This window comes from Rhincodon typus, chromosome 25 (assembly GCF_021869965.1).
Source record: "Rhincodon typus isolate 14 chromosome 25, sRhiTyp1.1, whole genome shotgun sequence".
NCBI lineage: Eukaryota > Metazoa > Chordata > Chondrichthyes > Orectolobiformes > Rhincodontidae > Rhincodon > Rhincodon typus.
The window spans coordinates 17,354,129-17,364,532 of record NC_063356.1 but is presented as its reverse complement, the minus strand read 5'-3'; positions in this window follow the sequence as shown (position 1 = coordinate 17,364,532).

The window sequence follows — 10,404 nt, the reverse complement described above, 5'->3', positions numbered from 1 at the left end:
TCTGATGCTGCTTAGCCTGCTGTGTTCATCAGCTCTACACCTTGTTATCTCTGGAGTTAGTGCTGTGTCTTCAGAATCTGCTGCCAGAAACAATAAACCACTGGAAAATTATATGTTTCTCCTCCTTTTTCTGGAGGTAGTACTAATGTCAGAAGAGTGCCTGTATCTAACATCAAAGTTTCATGAAACCTGGCCAATCTGTATGGTCAGGTGATGACTACATACATATTTTCAGCCAATGTTTTTGTTCCATTTTTAAAATCATTTCAGTCCATGGAAGTTCCAAGTATTACGTCAAACAATGGGATTCAAGATCAATTATCCATATTTTATATCACCATAACTAGAATAGAATTATAGATCTGTAGGTAGAGTCTGATTATATTACAGATCTGTGACTGTAGTATTACAGAACGGTAGGCATTTGTAATGTGACAGAATTGTAGATCGTGTTCAGTAGTGCCACACATCTATGGTTGTGGATAATAATATTACAGAATTGTAGGCAGTGTAAACTATAGTAATATTACAGATCTGGAGGTACTGTGTGAGGAATATTACAGGGCTGTTGGTCTTGCACTATGGTATTGCATGCCACATAACTCTGATTTTGTCGAGTGTCAAAAGTCTAAATTAAACTGACACCCGAAGCAAAGGCTTGGCTTCCACAGCCGACTTAACAAGTCCAAATTATTTTCCAAGTGAGTCACTTCTTTATTTATCTCTGCTTTCAGGAACCAATGAGCCCTGGTGTGCATGATGAGCGTGCAATCATTTTTACTTTTGGCAGCGAGTATAGGGCGGTTGTGTTTTCGGGGAGGGGTACAGCGATTACAGACGGTTTCCGCTAACTGTGTTGGAAAAACTGATCCATATACAAGCAATCACACACACTCACACGCAAAACACCGTCCTGGGAATTACCGAATGAAATGAAGCATCGGATACGGGGATAAATCTGACAAGAGTGTTACTGCCAGAAAGAAGAGGAGAAACACATGTTGTTCTAGTGGTTTATTGTTACCCAGATTGTGAAGAAACGGCAGATTGCAGGCTTTTCAGAGCGAAAATGTGGCAGGAAGTTACCCTAGTTGTAGCAGTTTTTGTGACTGTAAACTCCATCGACAATCCAGGTGAGGTCAGAATTTCATCAGCTCTCAAATATATTGTGCTTTTTTTTTCTATTGGGGAATTGTAAGAAATTAACATGATTACTTTTGCTTTATAAATGAACACATCTCCAGGAGAGGTGGGATTCGAAACTGGACTAAATCCTCTCCTCTATGTATCACAATTACATTCATTCACCAACTTCACTTGCTCCAAGTGTTGTCGTCGGTGGGAATGTCTTCTCTGTGCGTTTGAATGGATAAAGCGCCTATTGCCGAACGCGTTCTCACATCTGCAGTTCCTACTATCTCTCACATTGTCAAGTTTCTGCATATTTCATTAATCACCATCTGAATGTAACATGGCTGGAGGTGAATCAGATGACGAGGATTAAGTGATTTTACTCTTTTCCCCCCTCCTGGTTTGAGGGAAACAGATTGCAATTGTAAATAGTTGGCTGTGAGTAATGTCTAAGAATTATGCCAGGCAGGCATTCTTGAGTTAAACAGCATAAGTCTAAGAGTTAGTTTGATTGTGCTAATACCGACCCAGGTACAAAATATTACAACTACTAAAATATACAGTGATAGTAGGAACTGCCGATGCTGGAGAATCTGAGATAACAAGGTGTAGAGCTGGATGAACAGGAAGGACGGTCGGTCCAGGGAGGATGGACCTATCCCCTCCCTAACTCCCCACCTACACTCACCTTTACTGGCTCCAACCCCGCCTCCTTGACCTGTCTGTGTCCTCTCCACCTATCTTCTCCTTTATCGATCTTCTATCCGCCTCCCCCCACTCCCTATTTATTTCAGAATCCCCTTTCCCCTCCCCCATTTCTGAACAAGGGTTAGACCCGAAACATCAGCTTTCCTGCTCCTCTGATGCTGCTTGGCCTGCTGTGTTCATCCAGCTCTACTAAAATATACACTTATGTTCTACTTCCCACCAACGCACACAGTCACGCCCCTAGCATGCAGAAACAGGCAGCTTTCAGAGTATGGGAGGTTAAACTTGAGCAAGTTAAAAATGCAGATTTTGAAGTAAAAGGACTCAGCGGTTGTATCTGCAGGTGCTGTTTCTTTAGCTCAAGCAGGTGGTTTGAAGTTGTAGCTGGTATGTCCTTTGCCACCTGTAAAATATTTGCAGAACTCCAACGGCTTTCACTAGAGGTTGTCTCTTGTTAGAAAGTACATATGTTTTTCCTTCTGAGCAAAACAGGTTCAATGCTTAGAAGGGCTCTTGTGGAGATAGAGATAATGAGAGGGCAGCTACTTGCAACAACTGTGCAAAGTCTTTGCTCAAGATCCAGCTCAATCTTTCACACAAAAGATTATTTTACATGACTGCTCTCTGGGTTGGTTGTATATTCCAAGAGACAGGCTATCAACTCGCGTCTGTCACCAGTTGCTTCTTAAACCCTCTGGCTGTTGTAATTGCTAAGTTTTTAATGATCCTGTTATTGACTGCTCAGTGATACATCCTTTAGCTTGATAAGGTAGGGGAGAGCTGTTTACATCTCCAGAGGTGCCTTTGACTCTAATGGAACCTGTTTACTTTTCCAATAGGTGGAATACAGCTTCACTATTAGTTTCAGCTACCTTGAATTTCAATCAATGTTCTTTGTTTTGGTTAAAACTGCCTTTTACATGTCCAACTGCAGATTAATTACAATTAATGTTTGATAGCATATCTTCATAATAACATGGGAGGCAGCGCCACATAGAGACCCAGGCTAATACTCTAGGGGACTTAGGGCCTTCTTGTAGCACAGTGGCCCCTACCCCTAGACTGAGAGGTTTAGGTGTCAAGTCCCACCTGCTCCAGAGGTGTATAATAACATCTCTGAATAGGTTAGTTAGAAAAATAGGTTATTTTTTTTTAAAAATGGATTTGAAACCCACTAGGCAGGTGGTGAAATTTGAATTCAATTAAAAGCTAGACTAATGGTGACCAGGAAACCATTGTGTAAAAATCCATCCAATTCACTAATGTCCTTCAGGGAAGGAAAATGTGGCATTCCACCTAGTCTGGCCTGCATGTGACTCCAGATCCACAGCAATGTTGGTGGTGGTGTGAATGCCCTCTAAACTGACCTAACAAGTCAGTCAGTTATATCAAATCACTACAAAATTTGATAAAAGGAATGAAACTGGGCAGAACACACTGTATTGATCAAGGCACTGGAAATGACAATGGCACATACAGCTTTAATGACCCTGCAAAGTCTTTCTTAGTAACATCTGGTGGCTTAAGCTAAAATAGGAGAGTTGTCTCAATGCTACAGCCAGACATTATTATTCTTATCATATCATACCTTACAATATCCCAGATGCAACTATCACCCATGGGTATGTCCTATCCCAACAACAGGATAAATCCACTAGAGGTGGCAACACAATGATATACAGTTGAGAGGGATTCCCACTGGGAGTCCTCAACATTGACTTTGGGCCCCATGAAATCACATGCTAACAAATCAAACAGGGACAAGAAAACCTCCTGCTGATTACTACCTACTCTCCACCTTTGCAAATGAATCAGCTCGCTTCCATGTTGAACACTACTTGAAGGATGCACTGAATGTGGTAGACCCACAGAATGTATTCAGGGCATTGGACTTCCACGTCCATCACCAAATGTGGCTCAGTAGTACCTCTACTGTCCAAGCTGACTAAAGGACGTAGATAGTATGCTGAGTCTGTGACAAGTAGGGAGGCAACCAAAATGATGACTTCCTCCTCACCAGTCTACAGATGCAAGTGTCCATGATAGTATTCGTAGGAGTATCTACTGCACAGTCTTTGTGGAGACAAAGTCCTGCCTTCACATTGATGACACCGTTCGTCATGTTGTGTGACACTACCACTGTGCTGAGTGGGATAAATTATAGAATCACAGAATTGTTACGGTGCAGAAGAAAGCCATTCAGCCCAACATGCCTGCACCAGTTTTCCCAACAAGTGCCAATGTCCTGCCTTCTCCCCATATCCCTGCATGCCATTATATTCAAATAATCATCCAATGTGCTCTTGAATGCCTCAATTGAACCTGCCTCTGCCACATTTTAAATTATTAATCACTAATTATTATTAATGGTTACTTCCATACAGATCTAGCAACTCAAGATTTGGCAACCATTTGGAAGCTATCATTAGCAACAGTTTGGTGTTCAACCATATTCTGTAAGCTCATGGCCTGGCATATCCCTACCCTATTATTACTGTCAAGCTGGGCATCAAACCTGGTTCAATGAAGAAAGAAGGTATTCAAGGAGCAGTACCAATCATACCTAAAAATGAGGTGTCAACTGGTGAAGCTAAATCAGAGGACTACCTGCATGCCAAGTAGCATATGATAGATAGAGCTAACCAATCCCAAAACCAATGGATCACATCTAAGCTATGCAATCCTGCTTTATCAAGTGCTTTCAGCCATTTCTTGATATTATGTAGAGTAAATTAAATCGATGAAGACTCGTACCTGTGATGCTGGAGACCTCAGCAAGAGGCTGAGATGAATCATCCACTCAACCCTAAAGATGGATGTAAATATTTCAGTCTTGTCTTTTGCATTATCTCCCTATCATTGAGAATGAAGATGTCCAGTCATGAATGGTGGTGGACAATTAAACAACCTAGCAGGATCTCATTCCCAAGTGATGGGGAGCTAAACACATTAGACTATGAGTCTTGGAACAAAGATTTGTTCGGCTAAAGGAGTTGATGAATGATTCGATATTGTTGTACTTACATGTGTAACTCAAATTCCAGAAATAACCAATCTTTCTCGCCATATAATGGATCAGAACGCTAGTTATGCACAACTCTGTCTGTAAATATATAAGAAATTCAAGGCTGAATTAGGTTTTCAAATAATTTAAGGTACCAAAAATACAAAGAATGATCTTTACTGCTGCAGATAATAACATTGTTGCTTTTAATAACATTGAAAAATTAAGTTTAAAAATAATTGTTGCAACAACATGTATACATATATAGCATCTATAAAGAAGATATTACAAATCAAAATGACACACAACAACTTTGGGCTTTGGACCAAAGTAGAGTAGATAACCAAAAGCTCGATGAAAGAGGTAGGTCTTGAGGAGTGCCTGAATGGAAAAACAAGGTGAAAAGTCAAAAAGGTTTAGGCATGAATTCCAGGTCTTGGGGCCAAGGTGATAATTTGCAAAGGCACCAGTAATTCATCAATTAAAATTGGGGATGCTGAAGAGGTCAGTATTAGAGCAGCATGGATATCTAAGAGAACTGTAGACAGGGAGGAGTTTGTAACAGAGATAGAGAAGGGTGAGACTGAGTGTGATTTGTAAACGAGGGTGAGAACATTACATTGAAATTTTGCTGAATGATAGCCAGTGGAGACAAGTGCGGAAAGGCTTGATAGGTGACTGAGACTTTGTGCATGTTTAGACTTCTTACAGAAGATCATAGAATCCCTACAAGAGTGGAAACAGGCCATTCGACCTAACAAGTCCACACCGACCCTCAGAGCATTCCCACCTTGATGCATTCCCCTATAACCCACCTAATCTACACAACCCTGAACACTATGGGCAATTTAGCATGGCTAATCCACCAAGCCTGCACATCTTTGGACTGTGGGAGGAAACCAGAGCACTCAGAGGAAACTCACATAGACACGGGGAGAACGTGCAAACTCCAGACAGACAGTCACCCTAGGGTGGAATTGAACCCAGGTTCCCAGTGCTGTGAGGCAGCAGTGCTAACCACCGAGCCACTCAGCCACCCCATTGAACAGCAGCATTTCGACTACTCTAAATTTACAGAGGGTGGGATGTGGGAGGTTAGCCAGGGAAAGGTTAGAATAGTCAAGCCAATTCCTACACCAGCTGAGTTTATCAAGAAGGTCCTGCTGTCTCAACCTCACCCTTCATCTGAGGTGTGGTGACCCTCAAGTTGAACTTAGCATGAATCAACTCTGTCCAATAAGAGAGCAGTCCTAGGGTCTGCTGGGACTATGGTGACTTTACATGTACCTTTAGACTTGGTTATTCTATGTAACTAAAGGGTAGGCAAGGGTTTGAACAGAAAGTGAGCTGAAGCAAGGGAAGAATCATTTGAAGTTATGATGATGGAGTTAGGAAGTCTTAGTGATGTTTGGAGGCTCATCTTAAGATCAAATGTGACACCAACTTTGCAAACTGTTTCAACCTCAGGGAGTAAATGGAGCCATTGGCTAAAGGATGGAATTTATGGTAGAGACTAAAGATAATGCTAAATTTCCAGAAATATTTTTCAAAAATTACATAAAATGTTCCATTGTTTGAAAACCCTCTGTTATGTTAACATGTTATATTACCCTTGATGATCATTATAGGATAAATATTATAGGTAAATCATTTGAAGTAATAACTTATTTGACTCAACCTTAACAAAATAAATTTCATTTGAAATAGAAATACATCTGTTTGACATAATAAAGTTAGTCAGTGTGAAGAGATTTAAAACTGTCTCTTATTTATGAATGCTGACATAATTATTGGGTTCTTCAGGGAGACCATACTATCATGATTCCACCTCAAATATGGTCTAGATTTCACTCCTATTTTCAGTGGGGTGTGCTCATCACTGCCATGTAATTGCACTGCAGACTATATACATTCTATGGATCCAGAAAAAGGTTGATGATCAGAATGATACTTTCATTTACTAAAACTGTAGCATTATGTGATGTATACTGTGACATTCATAAAAATCTATATCTGTAGCATGTTGAACCATATAACACATTAGAGTTTTGATTTGGCAGGTGAGTTATTATTAATGGAATATTAATTGAATTTTATTGCGTGCATTTTGTGATGATTGGCATTGACCAGGGATATTGAAACTGTAGTTGATTGCCTTTATGGGCTTTGCACGTAAATCATTCAAGTGGAAACATGGGTGATTCACTAGTGCCAGTTAATGGATGAGAAAAATACTGCTGTGATTTGGTGATGGAAAGATAAACCATTCAGTTGTGTGTAAGAGCATTTCTAGATATGTGAAAAAAATAAACTGGTTGGATCAACTGGGCCAAATGTTTGGGAGTCCTGGTTGATCCATGGCAGGTGGATTCCTTGCCATAGGTGTTATGGGGGATTGACTAGAGTATCACCTGTCTCCTGTATCTGGGTCTGTTTCAGCATGGCTGGGGAATCCGGGCGGCGAATTAACAAGAGCTGAAGGCCAAAGCCTCAGCTTGTCGAGGCTACTGGACAGGACTGCTCCAAGTGCTATCTTATAGGAGCCGAGTGCTGATGGCTTCCAAGCTGTGATACTGGCTGGTCCTTTTGACCACCCCTCACCCCCCCCAAAACACTGAGTTTTGTCACAAAAATCCAGAAGATGCTGGTTCACTTCTTCTGCAACAAAAAGATGGCACTGGGTCAAAGCAGAGGCCCTGAGTCTCCCCAGTTAGGAGAATGGTTTGTCACCTGGAAATAGCAGTGCTCAGACCCGACAGCATGCACTATTTGGAGGATGCTTGGGTAGGCATTGGAATCCTGTCTGCATGTACGCCTGCTTGGACAGAATTTCAAGTTGGCCCCAGGGCCCTGAATCTCCCTCCGGAGCATGTGCCCTACAACCTCAGCCACTTCCTGAGAATAGCCGATGTGTCCTTCCACCTGGTGCAGAGGTATCTTTAGTAATGGCTGCTGCTGCAGCACTCTATCTGCTTTGACTGCTTCACCCACCGCCCAGACACATCTTGGTGTGCTTATTTACCGCCAGGTGGCAGGGATCCCTAGTGGAGGGCTCTGTGTGCTGAATTCCTCCCACTTTCCATCAGGGATCTGGGTCAGAGGGCGCTGCACACAGCAGTCTAAATAACTGCAGATTGCGGCGATTCACAGACTCCCAACCCAAGTTTATTTTGCAGTGCAGCGCTGTGGAGTCCATGGCCCATGTATATATTGGTTTCGGGCAATTGCACCCCATTTTTAATTGTGTGTAAAATCTTTTGTTGTGTTTTTGGTTGCACTTCACCCTATGGTCCCGATCTTTGGGCATCCAGTGCAGAGGCGTGTGGGCAGATTGGAGGACCTCCTTGTGGGTCTGCTCCTGTGCCTACCCAGACTGGTGTAAAAGGTCCAGGCAGTGGGCTGTGGAGGGTGTCATCTCTGACGACTGTCTGCCCCTCTTCCACAGTTATGTTCATGTTTGGGTCTCCTTGCAGAGGGAACACATGGTGTCCACCAATACTCTTGATGCCTTCAGAGAGAGGTGCGCATCACAGTGGGTACAATGCTTATCCTTCCTCTAACTTCATTTTGGTTTAGCCCCGTTCCCTTTCTCTCTTATCTTTGATGGTTTACATTGCCTTAACAGGCTTTACATGTAAATTATTCAATTGGAAATACAGGTGATTTACTGCTTTTGGTTAATAGATGAAAGAAAACCACCTGTGGTTTGATGATGGGTAAAGTAAACGTTCAGTTGTGTGTAAAAGCCCCTCTGGATATAAAACAACAAAAAATTGTGATGGTTGAAATAGAAAATCTATGTTTCTAATGCATATCTCTGAAAATAAAAGCTTATAAAATGTGTACTGAATAGGTTTCATTTCTATTTTGCACTGCCTGTATTTCTGAAATAGACCAATGATTAATGTAGATGGGAGATGGAAAAGTTTCTAATGTTGCTGAAAATGTTACTCATTATTGCAGTTAAATGTATTTTGCTCCCATAGCTGCTAAGGGTAATTTCATTGCTATTACAATGAATGAAGGTCAGAGGAAGCAGAAAATTGAGATCCTGCATATTTCCCTTTATGATTCCTGTTTATTTGAAATATATGTCTGTTTAGAATCATAGAATCCCTACAGTGTGGAAACAGGCACTTCGGCCCAACAAGTCCACACCAGACCATCCCATCCAGACCGTATAAGCCACCTAATCTACACATCCCCACATCCAGTACCTTTCCCTGCAACTGCAAGAGGTGTAACTCCTGTCCCTACACCTCCCCTGTAACCTCTGTCCAAGGCCCCAACCAATCCTTCCAGATCTGGCAGAGATTCACCTGCACTTCATCCAACCTTATCTATTGCATCCATTGCTCCTGTTGTGGTCTCCTCTATATTGGGGAGACCAAATGCAGACTCGGGAACCAGTTTGCAGAGCACCTACACTCCGCACCCAACAACCAGCCTGACCTTCCAGTTGCCATCCATTTTAATTCCCCCTCCCCCTCCCCTGATGACTTGTCCATCTTTGGCCTCCTCCACTGTCCAGAGAGAGGCCAAACATAAACTGGAGGAACAACATCTGATATTTTGCCTTGGGAGCTTACAGCCTAATGGCCTTCACATTGACATCATAAGTTTCAAAATCCCTACACACCCAGCCTTATCCCATGTCCAGCAACACCCTGCCGCCCTCCTGACATGACCTAACCTGTCCATCTTCCTACTCACCCATCTGCTCCATCCTTCCCATGGACCAATCACAATAACCCCCCGTGCTGCATCCACCTATCAGCATCTGTCCTACACTTGCTCCCCCCACATCCCACAACCCTCGCTCAATTTATTTCTGAGGTCCCCTTCCCCTCCCCAGTCCTGATGAAGGGGTTTAGCCAGAAATGTTGACTTTTCTGCTGCCTTCTCATGCTGTACTTTTCCAGTTTCACATCTATTGACTCTGGTTTCCAGCATCAGCAGTCTTTATTGTCTCCAAGTCATTGGATTACCATGAGTTGGCAGTAAAACAAAAATTCAGAGCTTGAACGTCTAATACAATGGGTTGAGTTTTATGCAATGCCCTGTGTGAACTTGAGAATGGAGAAGCCGCAATTACACAGACGAGTAGGAACTTTGCCACGTTTCTATCTCTATCCTGATTATGTCCACGACAGGAAAGCATGTGGGAAGACTTTCCCCCTGGTGCCAAATAAAGGCCCAGTTAATGGCCTTTTCCTGCCACTGCTTGTTTTTGCCCAGTAGAGGTGCCATCACACCAGGAACATGATGTGCAAATCTGTGCAGGTTGTATGCAGTTTCTCAAGGGGTATCCCTTCAATTGTCTGATTGAGTGAGCTAGCATCAGGAAGGTAGTCCCAATAATTGTCAATCCTCTGCCCATGCTACTGACCCCTTATACCTCTTTCTCTGTGACCAGACCTGCAAGACTCCTACTGCCATCACTTACCTCTGTCCTGGTCACCCTGAAATTGTGGTCCTGTGGTGGGTGTAGTTCTGATTGCAGCCACCACCTCTCTGATGGCACTGTTGAGCAAAAGAGCTGTTGGCCTCTGATTATTTAG